This window comes from Mauremys reevesii, linkage group 5, assembly GCF_016161935.1.
Source record: "Mauremys reevesii isolate NIE-2019 linkage group 5, ASM1616193v1, whole genome shotgun sequence".
Taxonomy (NCBI): domain Eukaryota; kingdom Metazoa; phylum Chordata; order Testudines; family Geoemydidae; genus Mauremys; species Mauremys reevesii.
The window spans coordinates 36,971,223-36,994,169 of NC_052627.1; the positions used below are offsets into that span (position 1 = coordinate 36,971,223).

The 22,947-nt window shown below is 43.0% G+C and overlaps 1 long non-coding RNA gene across 9 annotated transcripts in view; it reads right to left on the reverse strand.

Annotated features, from left to right (window-relative positions):
- The window catches only part of LOC120405876, a 165,681-nt gene that overhangs the window by 71,369 nt on the left and 71,365 nt on the right, over positions 1-22,947 (reverse strand). For 3 of the 9 annotated variants that reach the window (XR_005598947.1, XR_005598944.1, XR_005598946.1), the window contains exons 1-5: positions 9,988-10,015; positions 7,008-7,073; positions 5,633-5,690; positions 4,314-4,489; positions 3,902-4,003 (exon numbers count right to left, since the gene is read on the reverse strand). This is a non-coding gene — a long non-coding RNA (uncharacterized LOC120405876). The other 6 variants (XR_005598952.1, XR_005598951.1, XR_005598945.1 and 3 more) reach the window with 5 other exon arrangements.

Below are 22,947 nucleotides of genomic sequence, written 5' to 3' on the forward strand. Positions count from 1 at the left end.
TTTTTAAAGATGTAGCAAGACCTAATCCTCATCTAATTTCATACAATGTCCCAGAAGCATTACACCTACTTCTACCCTGGCTGAAGTGCTACACATACTCACCCTCTTAAGTCAGAGCTCTAGAAGCTCTCAGGGCTATAATTTTGCCCTTAACATTAATTGAGGTTGCTCCTCAGTATATCCATCATCATGAACTCCTGAACTTATGTCATGAGAATGCCATATGGAATGCTGAGAGTGGGCTTCCAGCTGCTCAGATTAAGAATTTCCGTACACAGTAAAGCCACTTAGCATTTCCTTGGCGTTCTTGGAGGTTCAGTCTTTTGACATGAATCTATGTACTTGGGAACAATTGTAACTGGAATTCACCCAGTAATGCAGAGTTCTGCCGTATGAATATGAGACCAGCAGCAGCTCACAGCCTTTGATGACAGCAAAGCACAAAAGTAAAGATAATGAGGCTGACCTCCTTTTACCGTAATGCACTTGTGTTGTACTGTAAGGGAATTATTCAAAGTCATCTCTACCATACACGCTCTCAAGGCAGCAAGTGTCTGATGTGAAAGTGCTCATGGGCTGCATCACATTACATTTAGTAATTTTTTTAAAATGATACATGGTACCATGAATAGCAAGAGCATTACACACAAAGCAATATCCTCCTTTCATCCCCCCATGAGCCGCTATTGGTGATACTGCTAGATTCAAGAGATAAAATACTTTCTTTTTTCTGTATGTTTGGGGGAGGATGGGAGATGGGGCAGTTTAATGTAAACTCCAACTCTGCAAAAAGAACAGCTTTGTGGGAATAGCCTACTAACACGCTTAGCTGAAATGAGGGAGTACCCCTCAAACAGAAAAATCTTTGTGAATGCCCACATTTTTTTTCCTTGTCCTTAGATCTTTAGCAAAGCTCCCTTCGTTCCTATTGGTAGATTCTTTGTTTTAAACATGTGGTTAAAACACAGAACACAGGGTTGGGACTGTGCAGCTGGAAAGGAGATTGCAAAAGGAAGATGCTTTTTTAAAAATCCCCACACAGTTAAATCTGAGCTCAAAAAAGGGGAGGGGTAAGAAGCAGGGATGGGAATTTTTGCAGCTGGAGTGGGTCAGGAACATTCAGTTTATTTTTTATTCCAAAACAAGGCTCAGGGGGTGAGAATCTGCAGCTGAGAAAGGGAAGGGTGGGCAAGGGCTTAACCAGACATTTTTAAAAGATTAGTCACTTTAATATATTATCTTTAAAAAAAAGTCAGATCCTCGGTTGGTGTAAAAGGGAACAGCTAATTTAGTCAAATGGAGTCACACCATTTATACTACCTGAGGATCTGGCTAACATACCTACTGCTGGCTGGATGTCAAAGAAGAAAACACACACTGCATCAAAGCAGGGGAGGGCAGATCTTACAGAAATATGCCTTTCCTAAGGCAAAGGTGGATAGAAAATACTTTTTTCTTTTTTTTGGTTTTTCCTTTATATGAGAGAGAGTTTGTTCTTCAGGTGCATTTTCCCCAAGCTCTGACAGCTCCACTAATATCAGTGGCTTTTTGATTCAGCAGTGCTAAAAGTTGTGTCAGTATTTCCATCCTTCTTAAAAGTTTTTTTTTTTTGCTTTGTTTTAAAAACATTTCTACTAAGGGAAGGTTATCATGCTATATTCAGTGGAGTTGAGAGAGAGTTGACACTGAGGTTAAACCTGACATGCCATCCTCAATGTATGCAAGTTGCGCCCAAATACTTCAAAAGGGTTAACATTTTATTTTAAAAAAAGATCCTACATCTTCCAAATGCCTTATAATACCAAAAAGTCTCCAGACATTTTACAAAAGAGGTACAATCATTTTATGAAAGTTGTCTGTGCTAGGCTAACAACAGAAAGGAAAGCAAAGAAAAGCAAAGGAGGCTTCAGTTTTGATACAAAGAAGAAAGGGTAGCAGTTTCCTTGATATTACGGAGAGAAAGGATGACATATCTGAAGCAACAACTGCTATCCCAGTGTGATACAGGCTGGGGTGAGCAGAATGAACTCAGTGGATGCTGAGGTTGTCTGAAGTGACCGTGAATTTAGCTCAGGATTCTGAAAGGCTTTAATGGTAATTTAAAGACAAGCTTAAGACACTGTGGCCTGTAAAGGGCTAACAGGGCTGTTAGTATCTGTTAGTAAATATTAACCCTTTTAGTCCTTTCCTTTCAGTATATTTGATTTATATATTATGTTGAATTCTAAGGCCCAGAACACTGGTTCTTTGTTTGAAATCCCTACGTAATGACTAGGACCCTACCAAATTCACAGCCACGAAAAACGCATCATGGATCCTGAAATCTGGTCCCCATCCTGTGAAATCTGGTCTTTTGTGTGCTTTTACCCTATACCATACAGATTTCACAGAGGAGATCAGCATTTCTCAAATTGCGGGTTCTGACCCAAAAGGGATTTGCAGATGGTCGCAAGGTTATTTTACGGGGGTCACAGTATTGCCACCCTTACTTCTGCACTGCCTTCAGAGCTGGGTGGCCGGAGAGCAGCAGCTGTTGGCCAGGCACCCAGCTGTGAAGGAAACGGCCTGCCAGTAGCAGCGCAGAAGTAAGTGTGGCAATACCATACCATGTCACCCTTACTTCTGTGCTGCTGCCTTTAGAGCTGGGTGGCCAGAGAGTGGTGGCTACTGACTGAGAGCCCAGCTCTGCAGGGAGCAATGCAGAAGTACAGGTGACATGGCATGATACCATACCAGGCCATCCTTACTTCTGTGCTGCTGCTGGCGGCTGCCTTCAGAGCTAGGCTCATAGCCAGCAGCCACCGCTCTCCAGCTGCCCTACTCTGAAGGCAGTGCCGCTACCAGCAGCAGTGCAGAAGGGTAACAGTACCATGACCCCCCCTACAATAATACCCCCCCACACTCCTTTTTGGGTCAGGACCCCTACATTTACAACACCTTGAAATTTCAGATTTAAATAGCTGAAATAATGAAATTTACAATTTTAAAAATCCTGTGGCCATGAAATTGACCAAAATGGACCCAGAATTTGGTAGGGCCATACCAATGACAGTGGTACTGGAACTAAATTGGGTAATGAATCTGTCACGTCTCTCCAAATACAGTGAGGGAGAAACACATAGCCAGCTCTTTATCTTCATCATCACATCAAAGGGTGATAATGTATCTATTCTTTCTGTATTCTATATAATACTGTACTAATCTCTGATTGATAATCTTTGATTAAATAATTCCTCTCAAGACTGTTATGTGACAATCATGAGTCATAATTAATTCAGATACACAACAGGGCTAACCTATCACATGCCTGCTTAAGGGGTTTAGTGTAAAAGAAGGAGAAGCCAAGCCACAGGGGGACAGGTATGTCCTCTTCCTGCCGGCTAAATGAGAGAAAGCCTTTGGGGATTACTGTCCTGTTTTTTTCAGTTGACATATGATCATTATGTGGACAATGAAACAAGCGCTGAGGAAAAGGTTTTAAATGCATTAATGGCTGGAACTTTATTTCCCTTTCTAGGCTGGTGAAATTGCCCACCAGTTTTCAGAGTCACACAGTTGTGGAATGGTATCTAGATGTAATTGAATGAGTAAGCGAGGGCAGCAGAGTTGGGCTCAAGTGTCTGTGTAGCTGCCCCTTTAATAGACAGCTGCTGAATATACCAGAAATCTAATTTGAGGCACTCAGGTTCAAACATGTTTCCCTGCCTTCAGTGGACCATTAATGAAGTGCAACAGAACAAAAGAAAAACAAAGCTGAGGACCAAAAATTAAAGAATTAAGTTGATTAGGCCCCTGGTAGCCTCATCTTTCCTATGAGTGTGTTGTTCAGATATTTTCTAACCCATCCCACTGCTAGTAATTTTAAGATATATTACAGGTTCAATATGTGTGGCATACATACCAGACAACTTCAATTAGAATAGAGAGCCGGTTTCATATTTTTGTTAAAAATAGCAGGATTCAGCTTTGAATATTTTCCAGTGACCACATTTTTTTTCTTTTTCTGTGAACAAGAATACTGAGAGGCATGACTGGTATATAAAACATTGGCATATTCTGAGCCTTTGGAAAATGTACATCCTAGAATTTTCCCTACTTAATCCTCCACTTCCCCCCCAAAAAAACCCCAAAACTCAACCAACCAAAAAAATGAAGCATCACATACAGTCTGTATCTTTCTAGTATTTAGTCGCCAACATTGGCCTAGGTCAGACACTTTAGACCTTTCTCTGATGTATCTGACACTGGGCACTGCTGAAGATAGGACACTAGGTAGATATAGGGTCTCTTCTAGTAAGTGTGTGTGTTCTTACCTTTGTTTCTAGGACAATATCACAGTTATCATAATGCTTCAACATAGTTCTCAGAGAAAGGCACAACTTGTAGGTGTGAAGGATGGTATGTCAGCCTTAACTTTTAAACTTAAGAGTCCAAGCTCCAGTCCTTTTGTAGTGGAATCCATTTGCCCTCCACTCTTCCTTTCAGAACACTGGAGAATATATAAAATAGCCAATAGTTTATGATACAGGGAGAGAAAACAGTTAAGTGAAAAATAAGAGAGCAGTATGATTTGTTCCAGTTTCTCAGGGTATACGTATTTAATATCACAAATTAAATACATCTGATACATTTGCTGTAATAGCATTTTTTCCTAAACAAAAAGGTGATATTTTAGATACATACAAAGTAAAATCTTTTGACAACACATCATAGCACAATATGGACAATGCAAGAATTGACTCTAAATACTGTCCTGTGATGTTTTTGCACCTCACACTAGTGAATTCAGAAGCTAACAAGCCTGATCTTAGTGGCAACTTTCAGATTTGAACTCAATTGGTTAAAAGAAGATTTTACATACTCTGCATCACATGATTTTTCTCATTCTCTTCCCTTAAGTTGAATGATACACTGCAGCAGTCTAATGCAATACATCATTACTGTGAATCAGGCACATTTAACAATCTTTTTGGGGTTCATGCAGCAAGTACTACTTGAGAAAATTGTTCCACTGGTACATGTTTGTGGCATGGTAAGGGCGTGCATTTGAACCATATACACTACATTATGGAATGCTTTTGCTATGTTTAGGAAATGACCTCATCAGTATTTGGTGACCTTCCTTAAATTATTTCTACATTTATTAATTATTCTTATGATAATTAATGTGCTAAGATGTGCTAAGAACCTCACAAAACTAGTGAAGACACAGACCAAAATTTTCACATCTGGAATCTAGATCCTTGACTGGTGTCAGTTGCCATAGCCTCATGTGTCTTTGGGTGCTAAATTTAGGCTCCTAAATTCAAAATCTGGCACCTTAATTTAAGTGGTCTGATTTTCTGAAATTCTGAGCAGCTACAAATTCCACTGAAATCAATACAGATTCCCAGCACCTTTGTACATCAGATCACCTAGATCAAACTACTTAATTATAGATTTAAAAGTTTAATTTTGAGCACCCAGGCTTGGAAATTTTGTTTGCAGTTCCTTCCCTGAAGAGCATATAATCTAAAACTAAGATGCTAAAAAATGGGAGGGTCATAAAGCAGAAAATAGAGAAGAGCATAGCAAAACCATAGGCAATAATCCTAAAATCACCAGTCGCTCAGTAAGGCATTTCACACTTAACTTTTTTTCTAATGTTGTCTTTCCTTCCTCACACTTTAGACTGGGTCATGATTAGTCAGCTAGGAATAATGAGATGAAAATAAAAATGTAGGCACTGAATAACAGGAAAAGAAAGAGTAACCCACCCATTCCTTTAGCTAGGTAGCTTCCTTAGTACAGAAATAGCTGCTGCCTCATTTTATGGGAGGGATAAATATATATGGTGCTATCCAGTTCTCTTTTCACAGCATTCCTGATGCTTGTGATGGTAACCCACATAAGTCACATAACACAGTCCACACAATGGGCCAAACTCTGTTTTCATTTACACCCACAGACAAAATCAGTGGGTTTTCATGGGCAAAATGGAGCAGTGTTTGGCCAAATGCCTTTTCAAGAAATGCAGAAATCTAATGTATTGCAATTTTAAAAGAAATGTAATTTTACAAACAAAATAAGACATTATAAACCTACCTGAAACTTTGAACTATAACCCTTCTAACACAACCTTAAGAGAAACATCTACATGGTATTTAGACAGCTGTTTAATAACAACATAAAAAGCCTGCTAGCTGAGTTACATTATAGTTTCTACATGAGCTTCCAGCTGGCTGGGGCCTTGTCTGAGGGGAATGGAGACATGAGCCAAAGACACACACACTGCCTTGTGTGAGGATCAGAAAAAATAAAGGCTGAGGGCCAAATCATCCCCTCTGCTTCTAGGTACACAGGGGATGGAAAGCATTCTAAGGCTCACCAAAACTGGCCAATATACATAAAAGGGAGGGGAGAGGCGCTCAAGTGGCATTATCACCCACCCCATCCTGGAATACGCAGAAACCACCAGAGGCCATTTTGGGATCTGCATGCTTTGATGGGCATAGCCAGGCGGATGGAGAGGTGGAAGCAGGAGATAATCACTTGGTGTGGAACCTAAAGTACAAAAATCACCCATGGAAGTTAATGCTGATCCTATTCAAATTAATGATTGAAAAAATGGGCTCTGTACCTTCCTTTTCTTCCTCTGAGGGAGAGTATGTCCCAGGGCCCAGTGTGAACATGGGACACAGGGAGCTGGGAGAAAATGTATGCAGGTGTAGTCCCTTCATGCACGTGATCCAAGATCATTGGAATTTCCCTATTGATCTTAGATTATATGCTGGGATGGAGGGTCACACATTTTGTCCCTCTGTAAAAACCTTGCCACTCAACAAGATCATCTGTCAAAACTCATACATTAAAACACAATTGTCAGCTTAGCTTTGGCCTTACTGTGGGTTTCCAAATGACAGGACACACCTTAACTCTGAGATCACACAGGAAAATTTTGTACACATAAATGTATTTACATTAAATACACACAGAGGATATGCATGAGGTCAAAGATTTGAACTAACCCAGCAAAGCAAGGAATCTTGGAATGCAGGTGCCACTCCCTTAACTTGTTCTGATGTGCCCATCCACTGCAGTCATAATAGAAGAATGATATACTGTAATAAATGCCTCACACAGAGATGAAGAAATGAAAGCTAGCAAGAAAGAAACGGAAGTCTTATGGCCCAATCCCAGTCACGTGACCTGTGCCAGAGTCCTAAAGTTAACTATATGACCCGATTTAGTACCCACTCACACCTGTAGGTACTGTTACATGTATTATATATACAGCAGCACTATTCTGGAACCCTTACAATTCTTTAGTATACCTAGCCACAAGAGGTATAAAAGAACCAAAGGGCAGCCTTAATTTGGTTCAATTGCTGTAGTTGAAAGGAAGGTGTTATTACTTAATATTATTAGCAGCAGCAATATCTCAAAATTGTAAAACTTCAAAAATGTTTGGTTCAGAGTTTGGTTCTAATAATGAGCAAAGGTTTGAGGGACTAGGGGTGCTTATTTAATACAAATCAGTTCTGTAGCTTGGAGCTGAGATTCAAGGGCAGATGATGTGAATACAGAAAGTCTCCTTCCCTTTTTTTTTACTGCACTGTATGTTGCTTAAAAGTTATAGTTATTTATAATTTATTTGACTGAAGTCAAGTCCTCATTAGTATCCTTCCTCCTTGAGCCAGGGACTGTGCATGATCCACCCATCCATGTTTTCCCTGGAGTGAGATTTGGTATAATGTGAATTCATCCCAAAATAAATCTTCAGCACAGAGTTTGCATGATTGCATATATATGGAAAGGTTCCCACTAATTTCAGGGGGCTTAGGATCAGGCCCTTAGTGGGTTTCATTTCAGAATTCACTAAACCAGATGTGCTTTGTGATGTAGGAACTGCATGCACTTCACCTATATGTGTTGTATTAAATGCAGGGGTCCCCAGGAGGCAGTCAGAAATGAGAGGAGGGCTTGGGATGGGGCGGCAGGGGGCAGGGATTCTGGGGGCGGTCAGGGAGAAGGGGTGGTTGGAAGGGGCAGGGGTCCCGGGGCAGCAGTCAGCAAGGAGAGGAGGGGTTTGATGGGATGGCAGGGGGCAGTCAGGGGCAGGGGTTCTAGGGGCTGTCGGGGACAGGGAACAGGGGGGGTTGGATGGGGCAGGAGTCCCAGGGGGGCCGTCAGGGGTGAAAAGCAGGAGGGGTCAGATAGGGGGCAGGGCCAGGCCATGCCTTGGTGTTTGGGGAGGCACAGCCATCGCTAACTGTCCTGCCATACAATTTGGAAACCCAACGTGGCCCTCAGGACAAAAAGTTTCCCTGCCTGTGAACTAGGCCCTGTGGGCATCCATATGTTCTGCAGAGCTCCCTTGCCCTGCAGCACAGCCCCTTGGTACTATAGAGTTTGTGGTAAATATATGAAGCTATGTTTAGTTAGTTGCTTTTCTAATTTTGGAACCATTAGAGATGCACAGCTTTTTTCTATATCAGAAAATGAAGGCAAAAGTTAGTTGCCAGGTGTATGAGAATAATGCAGATATTGAAAATAAAACATTCAGTGACTGCAAATTTGCTCACTTTTGCAGTAGGGAAGAATTATTTCCCACACTGCAGGAACTGCTGGACAAAATTCTGTGGCTTAGGTTAGTCAGGAGGTCAAATTAGAGTATCAAAGTGATCCCTTCTGGCCTAAAAATCTGTAAATCTATCTAAACCTTGAACTTTCTACACATACCGTGCAGCTTTAATGAGGCTAGTGTGGCTGGCATATAAATGTGAGACTCGGTAGTTAAGAACAAGAAACACATAACTTTGGTGGTTTTTAAATTTTCATAGCCTACAGGAAAAACCATGTTAGGCCTGCATAGTAACAAGGTAATCCGAGGCATCTTTATGAGATGAAACTCAATTTTGGGTTTTCCAGTGGAGTGGCATCCATTACAACCAGTGATGAGGTGCTAAAACCTTAACAACCGGTTCCCTATAAAAAGTTCTGATTTAAGGGATGTGCCACAGCATGTATTTTTTGTACCAATAGGGTTACCATACGTCCGTATTTCCCTGGGAGGAATTTTTAAGAACTGAAAAGCCTGACATGTCCAGGAAAATACAGATGTATGTTAACCCTACCTAAAGTTCTTTTTGAAAAAGATGGGGCTGAACTAGAAATGAGCTTCTTTTCATATGTGTGGGTCCCCGCCACTCCCTTGGGGTGTGCTAGGGTGACCAGATATCCCAATTTTATAGGGACAGTCTCCATTTTTGGGTCTTTTTCTTATATAGGCTCCTATTACCCCTCACCCCCTGTCCCGATTTTTCACACTTGCTGTCTGGTCACCCTAGGGTGTGCACGTGTGGGTCCCAGCTGCTCCCTGCTCCCCCTCATTGAAACAGGTGTGCAGGGTTACTGCCCTGAGAACTGCAGGGCACCAGTGGACATGGGGCTGGCTGCAGACAGGGCCGTGGGGCAGGGCTAGCTGGAGGCAGGGAGTGTGACACGGGCTGGCTACAACAGGGGCTGGCTGCGGGTGACTGCAGGCAGGGGGTGGCTGGGGCAGGGGATGGGCAAGGGCTGGCTGCGGGCAGGGGCTGCAGGCAGGGGGTGGGCAAGGGCTGGCTGCGGGCAGGGGCTGGCTGCAGGTGGCTGCAGGCAGGAGGTGGCTGTGGGCAAGGGCTGGCTGCGGGCAGGGGCTGTGGGTAGCTGTGGGTGGCTGTGGCAGGGGGCTGCTGTGGGCAGGGGGCTGCGATGTGGGTGGCTGCGGGCAGGGGCTGGCTGCGGGCAGGGGGTGGGCAAGAGCTGGCTGCAGGCAGGGGGATGCGATGGGGGCGGCTGTGGCAGGGGGTGCAATGGGGGCTGGCTGTGGGCAGGGGCTGCAGGCAGGGGGGTGGCTGCAGGCAGGAGGCGGCTGCAGGCAGGGAAGGTGGGGGGGGGGAAGCAGACACTCACAGGGGGAGAGCGGCTGGGAGCAGCCCGAGCAGCACGACGCAGCCGGGGACTCACCAGGGAGCAGCAGGAGCCCCACCGCCAGAGGTCCAAGGAGCAGCAGCAACAGGGCCAGGAGGCAGCCCACATGGCTCCCGCAGCACAGCGCAGCGCCCCCCGGCGGCCGGGAGGAGGAATTACACCCTTCCCAGCCAGAGCCCATCAAAGCTTCCCTCGCAGGGAAGCCAGTTAACAAGTGGTTCTAAAACCAGGGCCGCCCAGAGGATTCCGGGGGCCCGGGGTCTTCGGCGGCGGGGGGCCCTTCCGTTCCGGGACCCGCCGCCGAAGTGCCCCGAAGACCCGCGGCGGGGACCACCCCGCCGCCGAATTGCTGCCGGCGGACCCGCCAAGCGCAGCCCGGTCTTCGCAGCCCGGTCTCGTCCCCGCCGCGATCTTCGGGCACTTCAGTGGCGGGTCCCAGAACGGAAGGGCCCCGCCGCCGAATTACCGCCAAGACCGGCTGCGCCGGGCGGCGGGTCCGCTTCGGGCGGTATTCGCCAGCGGTGGGTCCTTCCGCCCCGGAGCGGAAGGACCCCCCGCCGGCGAAGACCGGGAGCGAAGAAGCTCCTGCGCCCGGCCCCGCAAGAGTTTTCCAGGCCCCCCGGAGCGAGTGAGGGACCCCGCTCCAGGGGCCCCGAAAAACTCTCATGGGGGCCCCTGTGGGGCTCGGGGCCTGGGGCAAATTGCCCCTCTTGCCCCCCCCTCTGGGCGGCCCTGTCTAAAACCGCTTCTAAATTTAACAACCGGTTCGTGCGAACCGGCTCCAGCTCACCCCTGATTACAACACTGTGTATACAAAGAAAAGATATTCAAAGCTGTAATTAAAAAGAAGGCCACTGGGGGAATCCTCGGAAATCAAGGGCAAAAATCACAGCGCTATATAGCTTGGGGCCCAGAATGCTTGCATGATTGTTGTGGTTTCTGTTTCGGAGCAGAATATGGTGTGCAGAGCACTGGAGACTTAAACAGATCTGCAGGAGGGAGGCCTGAATGAAACCATCCAATCTGGCACAAATAGAGACCATTTCTTAACTGAACGGGAATAGTAAATAATGAACCTGTGAGGCTATAGTGTACAATATGTTCATAGCCCTGCTACTAAAAGCAGAAAGATAGCATCGTGGGCTGCTAGCCTAACATAATTTCTGTGCCAATCTGCAGATCAGGGACTGTTTTGGAGACTAGTAATGAAACAGTTTAGAGAGGAGACTCTGAACATAGCTGATCCCAGAATCAGTCTGGTAGAAGAATAGTTACTAGAGGAAATCTTGAGGAAGAATAAGAAACTTTAACTGCATAGCTGTGTTTATTCCTCTCTATTACTGACACTGGAAAAAATTATCAAGGCACAGGAGAGATGGCTGAAGGAGGAATGCAAGAATGGATTTAAATCACTGGAGCTGATGGACAACGATGAATGGGAAGGAAGTTCCATCTGATCATCTAGGGTGTGACTACAGACAGGATTCAAGACAATTCACAGAGCCTGACAAAAAGAATCACTGCAATAGTTCGAATGATCCAGCAAATACCGCACAACACTTCAGAAGGAGTGGGCGGCAAGAAACCAGCCACCTAGTACGTGTAGACTAAACCAGTGCAATTGTCAGGGGAAAGGAACAAATAAAATGAGAAGCCTTACTTCAGGTAACTACTGAAAGTTAGTTTCACTAATTCTAGGAACCTTGATTTGTAGGTACTCTAAGTGATTATACCAGACTCGGGAAAATTATTTTACTCCTATAAGAAGCTGGATCCAGTTCTGGGCTGTGTTGTCTTATGGTGGCGTATCCCCAGGAGCAGGATCCCTGGTGACAGAAAGTTTGCTCAGAGTGGATTTGAGCTGCACAAGTTGGTGGGAACCTCCCCTACGCTTCAGAACTCACAAAGAGCCAGCACATCCCTCAAAGTGAGCAAGGCTAGCCAAACAAGTGGTATAGCCAAGGTAACAATTTGGACTGATTCTATCGTTGGGGCTTCCATGGGGCCCCAGCTGCATCTTGAAGCTGAGTACCAACACCAACTGCCCTCTTCTAGGGATGAATTACACTCTGGGAAGCATCAGCCCTCACTGGCAACCCAGTTGGAAACAGTAGAGCTGAAGATGTTCTAATAAAGCATCCTTTAAAATTATGCACAAGTAGCTGGAAGAAGAACTCAAAGGCTATAAAAAGTGATGAAAACACAGAGTTCTTCTGTGAGTTGTAAGGGAGTGTTTCCAGAGATACCAATGCTACACACAGGAATGCTCTGGAGGCTGATACTCCTTTGCAAGTAGCAAGTCATAATTGGCTGTGAAAAAAGATTTGTATTCACTCAGATATGATAGGATAACGTGATTTAGTCAATAGGTCAATAACGTGCCACCACTGGTAATTAGTACCGAGGGTCAATGTTGGGATATTGAAAGCCTTTTCCTGAGTGTCTGGCTCGAGAGTCTTGCCCACATGCCCGGGGTTCAGCTGATCGCCATATTTGGGGTCGGGAAGGAATTTTCCTCCAGGGTAGATTGGCAGTGGCCCTGGAGGTTTTTTGCCTTCCTCCGCAGCATGGGGCAGAGGTCGCTTGCTGGAGGATTATCTGCTACTTGAAGTCTTTAAATCAGGATTTGGGGACTTCAACATCTGAGTCAAGGGAGAGAATTATTTCAGGAGTGGGTGGGTCAGCTTTTGTGGCCTGCATCTTGCGGGAGGTCAGACTAGATGATCATAATGGTCCCTTCTGATCTTAAGTTCTATGGTTCTATGATTCTATGAGATATTCTAGTTTTATTCTATGTAATGTAAGAAGTAGACACTGCATAGTAGGGAGAAGAAAAAAGGGGGCAGGAGACAGATATATGGAAGAAAAAGATGTGGCTGACATAGATGCCAACATTTAATCCACTAAAAGCCACTCTGGAGACTGGCATGGTTGGAAGCAGCACCCATTAAGGTTCTATAGTAATAACTCTAAAAACCTATAGTATTTAATGAGAATGATCTTTTTCTCTATAGAATTTTTAAGCCATCCTATAGAATTTAATGGAGAATTATTTTTCTAGTACAGAATTCTACAGCACCTCTCCATGATTGTGTATCTGACAGAACCATGAATTCTACATTTTATTAATCCTATGGAATGGCAGAAGCACAATCTTCCAAGCCAAGTCTTGCTACTATTGTGAAGTAAGTTAGGGGGTTCTGCAAAGAGGTGTTCCTTCTCCGTGACTGAATTCTGATGTGGCTATCTATGTTGTTCATCACTTTAAATTTCTTCCCAAGAATGCAGAGGCTGGCTTTTAAAAAAAAAAATCAGTTTCACATTAGTACATTTGATTTCGCCAATGACTAAGACCTATATCCTATCATACAAGTTTGTTGGGAGGGATAAATTCACCTGGGGAAGCATAGTGATCAAATGGTCAAAGAGTTCACAGTGCATCATCACATGTTCAGAAAGGGAAAGGAGGAGGAGAAGAGTAGAGATGGGCAACATTTTTGTATTTTTTTTTTGGCAAAAACTGTGGATTCAGGTTGACTGAAACATTTTGTGAATTTGTGTCAAATTTACTAAATTGTTTTGATGGGGGAAAGGGGAAAAAAATCCAAACAGTCAAAATATTTCATTTTGACATTGAAAAAATAAGGCATTTTGATGTTTTCATTCAAAACAACTTTTTGTTTCAAATTGTACTTCAATTTTGTTGAGACAAGATTAACAAAATCCAACTAAACAAAACATTTCATTTCAGAGATCTGCAAAGACTCTTTTTGTTGTATTTGAAACAAACTGGGTGTGATGTGGCACCTACTAAAGTTTCTAAAACAAGTCTAAGTGCAATCCATGCATTAAATGTCACGTCATTCCCACTACTGCATCACTGCTGTCACTGAATGGATCTACACAAGCAACTGTATTTGCAGAAGTTATAGCCAAATAATAGAGCTATTCTAGACAAATAGATAAGACAACAAACAACAAAAAACAAAGAACAAAGCAGTAACTAAACTCTAGGGTCCCTGTGGCTCGATTGGTTTGTGTTGACTTCCAGTAGTCCTGAAAAGAAAGGTGTGTAAATAAATATCTTAGGGAAATTTTTAACCTTTGGTGGGGCTGAAGATGTTAGTCTATCCAAATTAATGCCACGAGAGTCAGATGGGATGGAGGATCAGGCTGCTGCAGATGACGATGGGAGTCCCTTTTCTATCTACGTTCTGCAGAAGACAAAATAAATGATACAGTGAGTGAAGAAGATAGTGATTTAGCAATAACTCTCAAACAAACAAACAAACAAACAAACAAACAGGACACTTTACCTCTGCAGGTTAATTTAATGTGTTAAAGGCTATGACAGTTAATTGAACTAACTGTTCTGGGTGCTAGAACAGGTACAGAGGAGGACAGAATAGTCTCTGCAGAAGACTGCGGGCCTGGTTCTCACTTACAGTAAGGCCCGTTTACATTGATCTGGCAGGGTAAAGAAGAGGCCTTTAAGTAGGTGCACTGCCAAAGATGTGTAAAGGGGGCTTAGAGTAAATGAGAATCAGGCTCTGTACTTCTGACCTGGGACACGAGAGGCTTACAAAAAATGAAACTGAATATTTAGGATGGTCATTCTATCTTCCCACCTCTCCCAGCAGTAGCATCCTCACTGAAGTCAACTGCAGTGTCACAACCATCACCTCCTTCAGATCACATCTTGAGAATCTCTTCTATCAGAATCCCTATATGAAATTAGCCACCTGACAATTGCTAGGAAAAGGGTCATTAGAACTAACTGATATTTGTTTAGAAGTTAATTTCAGTGTTTTATGTCTCTTTTCCCCTTAGAACATAATCTCTTCTGCGCAGGGACTGTGTCTTCCTGCATCCATGGACAGCACCTAATATATAGTGGGTGCTACAAATAAGAAACAGGCACAGAAAATCCAATTGTGGAGATTCCAGAAGGCTCTGGGATATGAACTATGACCATATCTCTATAGCCTTATATAGTTACTGTAGGTGTTTAACATAAGGAGTTAATGTTCTACAAAGGGAGGTAATGTTGAATGGGCATTTTAGTTGTCTTAATTAAATTAGATTATTGCATGCTAGCTTTTATTAGTGTCAATACACTGCGATAGAGCTGAGACCTTCTCTTAAAGAGGTCCTGTTGGAGACAGAATGATCTATTATTTTGCTGGTGTCAAGTTTTGTTTACATGTTGGGAATTTCACTACATACTAACTCTCTTTCAAATAAGAGATATTAAGATGCGGCTGCGTTGACTTTTCCATTTTGTTCCTCACTGTGACCGGATTCTAGGTGTGAAATCCTGACCCCATTGAAATCAATGAGAATTTTGCCAAAGACTTCAATGGGGCCAGGATTTCACTGTGAAACTCCAGTTAGCAATATCTAGAAAGAAGCTCTACTATAACATGTTTTGTTGCCCCCCCCCCTTTTGCTTAGATCAGGGATGAGCAACTGGAAGCTCCAGGGTCTGCATTTAGCCACCAGATCAGTTTATTTGGCTCGCCTAAGCTCAGCTTAGGGCAGGTCATCCTGTGGTGCCAAGGCCAAGACGTTGTGCGGGGAGGACATGTGTCTCACATGATGCTCTGGCGAGAGCCAACAGCCTGGAATGGGGAGCCAGGCCCAGCCCTGCTGGACAGGAGTGGGGGTGAGTGCAGGGTGGGCTCTTTTCCAACCATCCTCAGCACCTCCTACCCCCCCAGGGCAGGACCCACCCTCCCCTGGTCACAGGCCCCAGGGTCTGGACCCATATCCCCCCATATCATACATCCCAGGGCCATCACACACATTCCCTCACATCACATCCCTTGGCCTGCCAAAGGGTTTTAGTGTCCCTTTACTAAATTAAAAATGCCCATCCCTAGCTTAGATGAAACTTTGCATTGTTCAGTCTGATTTCTATATTGTATTTATTTTAGATGTCCTACTAGTGTAATTAAATATTTAGGAGTTAAAATATCATAAAATATTAGTGTTTTATTTTCTTTGAATTACACTCTGCCATGGAAACAAAATCTGAAGACCTAGTTTAGTTACAGCTATTCTGACTTCCTTGGATAGCTAGAAAGAGCGATAGGTAAGTGTAATTAAGATGAATGTTTTATTTCAAGTTTTACCCATTATGATATCATTTTCCTCTGTTGCATCTTTACCAAAACACGTGTCTCCAAGTATATCCTCTTATCCTCATTGAACTTTTTAAAATACTAACATAAAATAATATGAGACTAACTTAAAATATATTCCTTTTCCATCTAATTAGGATTTTCCAATGTATAGAAAGGATAATCCATTTATCATGCTCCTGTTTTATATTGGGAAGAAAATGGCCAACATTTTGAACTCAGAAGCCCTTCTCGTGATTTCCACTATATTATATTTTTGGCCCCTTTAAATCAGGAAACCATAGTGAGTAACAATGTCAAGTAGTTATTTGTTATCCTACAGTCCTAGGGGCAGTAGAATATCAGATCACTGCAGGGATATTCTTTTCTCCTACTCAGGTAGGAGCAGAACTGGGAAGAACATCTGCTCCTCTAGTTCATTGCAACATGGCAAAAAAGTGAGGCAACCACAACCCAGCCCTTACTGTGTTCCTCAGCCAGGATGTCAGTTTCATTTTCCCGGCTGAAGGTGTCTGAGATTTGCGATCTGTAATGCTCACCACTAAATGGATTATTTATTATACTACCTACATTTCTAGGCACTTCGGAAAGCAGAGGGAGGTGTTATTACATATATATCTTCCCCCGCAAAATGGCTAAAAGTGAAGAGGAAGCAATAAAAGTGTTAACAAAACCCTCTAATTCCCTCTCACTCCTCTGTTAGTTCCTTTTAGGAGGTTTAAGAACTTTTTGAGGGGTGGAGAGAAAGAATGGGAAACTGTGTTAAGAATGATTCCTTTCCCCCAATTCCTAAAAAAAGCTTAAAAGTTATGGGGTACTAATAAAAGCACATTAGTGAGTTGCATTAGACTCTTGGTAGAATGATGAGTCATCTGCCCACTCTCTGCCCCAGAACTATAATTAAAAAAATCCATAAAATTCTGCCTTTGCAGTAGATTGCAACTCAGTATTGGAAAAGTCAATGGAGTTAAACCAGGAAGGAATTCTACCCATTGCTTATGTTAAAATTAGGTACACATTTCTTCATGGCAGCTGTGGATTGTAGTCATTCTGTTGCTACAACAGCATCTTGAATCTAAGGATCTCATCTCCGTACTTTACAATATTAATATAGCCTCACAATCTCCCCTGGGATGTAGTTATGGATTATCTGCATTTTACAGATGGAGAAATGGCATAGAGAGTTTGCTTATAAAGTTTGCAGATGATACCACACTGGGAGGGGTTGCAAGTGCTTTGCAGGGTAGCATTCAAATTAAAAATGATCTGGACATATTGGAGAAATGGTCTGAAGTAAACAGGATTAAATTCAAAAAGGACAAATGCAAAGTACTTCACTTAGGCCTGGTCTACACTGAGGGGAGGGTCGATCTAAGTTACGCAACTTCAGCTACACGAATAACGTAGGTGACGTTGACGTACTTAGATCTACTTACTATGGTGTCCTCACTGCGGTAGGCTGACTGCTGATGCTCCCCCGTCGACTCCGCCTACCCTTCTCGCTCCGGTGGAGTACTGGAGTTGATGGGGGAGCGCTCAGCAGTCGATTTATCGAGTCTTCACTAGTTTATGGAGGTATATGTCTGTAGCATAAATTCCCATGTAACTATACAGCCATTATTGAACTTTCTGGCAGCATGACCCCATAATGGTATGCCCTATGGTCTACACCAAGGCCCAGAACCTCTACTCCCACATGAAAAGCCACAGGAGGGGACTTAAAAAGAAATCTGAGCTTTTCTTCTGGAGAGCCCCATGTCATTTCTTCATTCTCTTAAATTGGAACAGCAGAGGGATCAGTGAGGGAGTCCATGGCTTTTCTATCAGTGGGTATGTGCCATCAACGATACACATACTAGTGCACATCACACATTGCTGTGTAAAAGGAAACCAGTATGGTAAGGCTGAAGCACTGGATCAATGTAACTGCATTCTAGGCCACTCACAGGCATACTTACAGACTGATGCTTAATTGCAAATTCAGAGCTGTTTGTGGATGTCAACTGGGTAGTGATACACATTTTAGTCAGGTACTGTACTTTTTTTTTTTTTTTTTTTTTAAGATAAAGGCAGGGGTTTGTCTCAGATACATTACTGATGTTGAAGTACTTCTACTTTGATGTCCTTCGGGTTGCATGGAGCACAGGTATACTCGGACATGACTGTGTATCCTATTTCAAAGATTTTGCAAAGGCTTTCTAACTAGGGGTAAGGATATATGCTGATCATGTAATAAAGATCAAGTACAGCAACAGCCAGTGACAGATAGTAAAGACTCATCCTTAAATATACTAATTACACTTTCTTAACTCTGTAACTCAGAGACAGAAACCTGATAATCTTAAAGCTCTTCCTGCTCCCCCATTAGCTTAGCAAAGAACCATTTGCCCAGGGCCACTCTCACCATAATGTAGACCAAAGGCAGATGTTAACTGCTCTAGTAAATAAATATACTGGTTAGCTTGCAACCAATGATAATCTACTTGGAAAGTTTTTCATGCAGCTTTGAAGTGGATCAGTGATTTTAAAAAATTATCCACAAGCATGAAAAATGACCAAAACAAAATAGTTCTCCAAGCTACAATATGAAGCCAATCTGACCAAAGTATAAGCGAACAGCCTACTGTAAAATGAAAGTGCCATCAACAGTAATATAGTGCAATCACTATTTTTAAGCAGCTGTAGTGACTTTACCAAAATTCCTGTGTAGTATTCCCCTGTATTTTATAAAATACACCTATAGTTAAGCTTTCCTACACTTTCCATTTTAAGCCTCTGTATAACGTCTGGTCTCATGTTTAGTACAGATTTGTTAGCATTTGGCAGATAATGTATCTGAAGATTCTATGTGCACTGAACATGCTGCATCCCCACACAACTCCTATGTGAGAACCAGGCTATACCTGCACCACCCCCACAGAGCGAGAGTGCATGCTCTAACCCAGGTCAGCACGGACTCGTCCTGGAATTGTTCCTAGCAGCCACGACCTGCTATGATGCCAACACTTGAACTGAGAACAGAGAGATTCTCTTTTGTGCTCTAAATGTCTGCCTACTGGCACCATGGAAGAGAAGGATGAAGTACCTGACTAATGCCAGGAGGTAAGATGCAGAGACCTTGATAAGAAAGGGGAAGGTGAGAGGAATACAAGGGGAATAAGAGCAGAGGTGGGCAGGTGCCAAGTAGGGTGGATAGGACCAGAGGAGGCAGGGAATAGATGTAGAGGGTGACAGAGACAGAAGTGTTTAGAGCATTAGAGCCCGTGCCCCTCCAGAAACAGGAGTTGCACCCAGGATTCCCAAGTCTCAACATTTCTCTCCTATCATTTATTAGCCATGAAACACAGTGGCAAGTTACATATGTCAGACCCTTGTAAAGACAGATTCACATAGGCAGTAACAGCCTACTATGGCTTGTTACTCAATAGATGAAGTTGTAAAGGGCTGTTCTGTAGATCTGGAAGTCTCAACCCAGCTTATCACCCATATAAGGATCAATATGGTTCCCAATATGAAGGGTCCATGATTATTCCCTCATCAGAACTGGCTAAAGAATTTCCCAAATTCCCAGTAACTGGTCTGTTCCTTCTTCCTTAATGTACTGAGGGGATCATTTCACAGCAGGGCTGTCTCTGCAATTGTCCCATCGTGGGCCTTCCTGCTTCCTCCCCTTAAGTTTTGTACCCATTCTTTTTCAGGATTCTGCTCTTGCTCCTTCTCCTCTGTAGAGCTGGAGCTGCCTTTTTGCTGATGAGTCTTGCTCCGACGGGGGCTGCTTCTTCCTCTCCTTCTTCCTTTGCAACATCTTACTCTTTTGAGCCCAAACATGCTCTCCTCCTGTCCACAATGCTTCAGCTCTAAGGTCTACTATGTCTCAGAGTCAGGGCTCCTGGGTTCGGTTCCCAGCTTTACCATTGAGTGACCTAGGGTAAATCATTCACTCTCTCTCTGCCCCACTTTATAAATAACTAGACAGATAAGACAGTGTACTTTTGAATCTTTCCAGATGGATTTTATATGGCTAAGTCAGAGCCGAATGTCTTGTTCCCAGCCTCCAGGAGATTAAATTCCTGTTTTGTGCTACAGAGAGAGAACAGGAGGGAGGGAGCTACCACCAAAGCCCAAGGCCCCTGGAATGGCAGGGAGTTGATTAGGTGGGATGTACCCAGATGATCTCAGCAGGGGATCACACTTGATGCTCCAAAGGAAGGAAAGAAAAAAGGTCCCAACCTGACTTAGAATGTTGACCCCAGTGATAGGACCAGAGAGACAGCAATGGAAAGGTGATGCCATCCCCAAAGGAATATCCCAGGGCTGCCCTGACCTGTATCATCCTCTTAGAATTGCTCCTGTCCAAGAACGTTGCTGTATTTCACCTGATCTCAATTCTCAAGCCAATACTTCAGACTGCTCGCACCCCACGTTTCCCAACTTTCATCAGAACTAAGTCCTTGTTATTCTGGTTATACCTGGAGTCTTCATTTTCTATTACAGGGAATGTCAACATAAAGTCAGGGGCAATGGGGCCAGAAACAAACAGTTGGGGTAGGATTCCATTCTTTAGAGAAATACTTTGGGCTAAGACACTTAAGTTATTGAAAAAGAAAAAGTGGTTCCTGAATTAGAGAGTTAATGGAACAAGATCCTTCCACCCTGGATCTTTTCTCTGTCTCATTTTCTAGGTTTAACTTTGCCTCATTCCCCACATCTCTCATTTTTTCTCTGGCTTCTTCATCTCACTCACCAGATACCTGTTACCAAAACTCCTGAACCTCAACACTGCTGAATTTATCAGAGATTTTGAATCTTTGGATTTGCTTCCAAATTTCCCCACTGGTTCCATTGTTATAAAAAGCTGAACCAAACCTCCAGAGACACACTCATAAGAACGTAGGACTGGAAGGTGCCTTCTGAGTCATCGAGTTGAGTCCTCTGCTATCACAGGCAACCAAATCATATAATCCCTTCCCCCTCCCAATCCCCCTTTGAGGTGTCATAAACCTGAACCTAGATCTGAATTCAGTACCTCAGCCCCATTTCTGATAATGTCCCATCACTCACTACAGGATCAGGAAAGCTGTCCAACCTCTCCTTTCCTTTTCTTGCACATATGCAGAAGGAGCGAAGCCAGGAGAGTGGGACAATGGACAGTCACCTCCACTAACCCCCTCTGAGTAGAGGTGAATGAATTTTTGATTGAGTTTATTTGGAAAAAAACGCAGTTTTGACTGATCTGAAATTATTCACGCATTTGACAGGAATTCACCAAATAGTTTGAGCAGGGTTTGGATACTGTATAGTAAATAAGGCATGGGACCACACAGTGAAAAGAATATGGAACAGCTGCTCATTAAGTGAGCACTATCCACTCTGACTTAATGAGGCAGGTTCCTGTGGAAAAAACAGTATGTGATCATGTAAATTAAAGACTGTATCATAAGGGGGCCAAATTAAGATTGCACAGGCAGCCTTAATTCTGGCATTTCTTAACGTCTGGGAATCTGATTTTGCAACCTTCATTTTATTTTAATGTTGTTTGTCTGTAAGAGACAAAGAGAATGAAGAGAAAGAGAGTTACCGTCAAATAGACTAACACTTGATTAGTGTTTTAAAATGAATACTCCATCCATTTTGCTCAGTGTAGCCAACTGAAAAGTCAGAGTTGTTGCAATTGGCAAGGGCAACTAAGCAAGGTTGCAACTCCATCATTAATTCACAGAGTTGTGCCCCAGTATCACTGCATTTATGTTATGTAGGGCTAGCTATTAACTTGTAGATTACTCATACATGGCCAAGAGGGGATGAGTTTGGGACAATGTGGCAGTCTCTTCTAAATTTTTATGCTTTTGTCAGTTTAACTTAGACCCTTCACATTATGTCAGCTGCTTTTGCATTTAATAAATACTTGCAACAAGCCAACAAGAAGCAAATGATTGAATAATTCATGCACCTGTATATAAAAAGAAATTGTAAGCATTCAGGGGCTACTGTCTAATAGCGGATTTGCATCTGTTTGTCTGTTATTCTTACATAAACATAACTCTTGGTGACAAACCAAAATTCTGGCAGTCAGGGTCAGTACAATCTGGGATAACTTTCCAGGCAGAATTGGAATTAACAGCTCAGAGTCTATTGGTCACTTCAACATTTTATCATATATTATTCAAAACAGTTTAAACACATCACTCAAGCACTAGGGGGACACTTGAGAAAATCATTGCTCTATAATACAAAGTACCCAACTTGAGAATAATAAGGCTGTAATTCTCTCAAGGTTTATTGTGACTATAAACCCAGATTGAACTGTTGACTTTAGGCATGATCCTGCTGTACCTACTCATGTAAGTAGTGTTAAAACACTTGATCACATTCTTTGCTGGTATAATCCTACTGATTTAAATGGAATTGTACCCATTTACATCAGAGGATTTGTCCCACTGACTTCAATTCAATCCATTGTGTCCTTTTAGGTTTCATGATCAGTCCAGCCTAAATAAAGGTTTAGGAGTATTTAATTGTGATTGTAATGTTTTGGCACCTTGTAACAGTCTTTGCTCTCATGGATATAACTTTTAGGTAGCAATTGCACCTAGAATGAATTTTAGTCAGACAGAGGGACAGATTAAGGCAAGAACAGTCTTGACTGGAGATATGTTCTAAAAAGAACTGCATCACAGCTGAAAATAAGCATTTCTCCAAGATCTAACTTCAATACAATACAATAACTTGAATAAACCAACCTAGTAACTCTACCTGCAGTAGCATCACATGGTGACTGCCAACAATATTACACCTATTCCTCCGTACAGAAGGGAAGAGAAAACTTTGCATTTGGCCTCAGACAGTCAGAGGT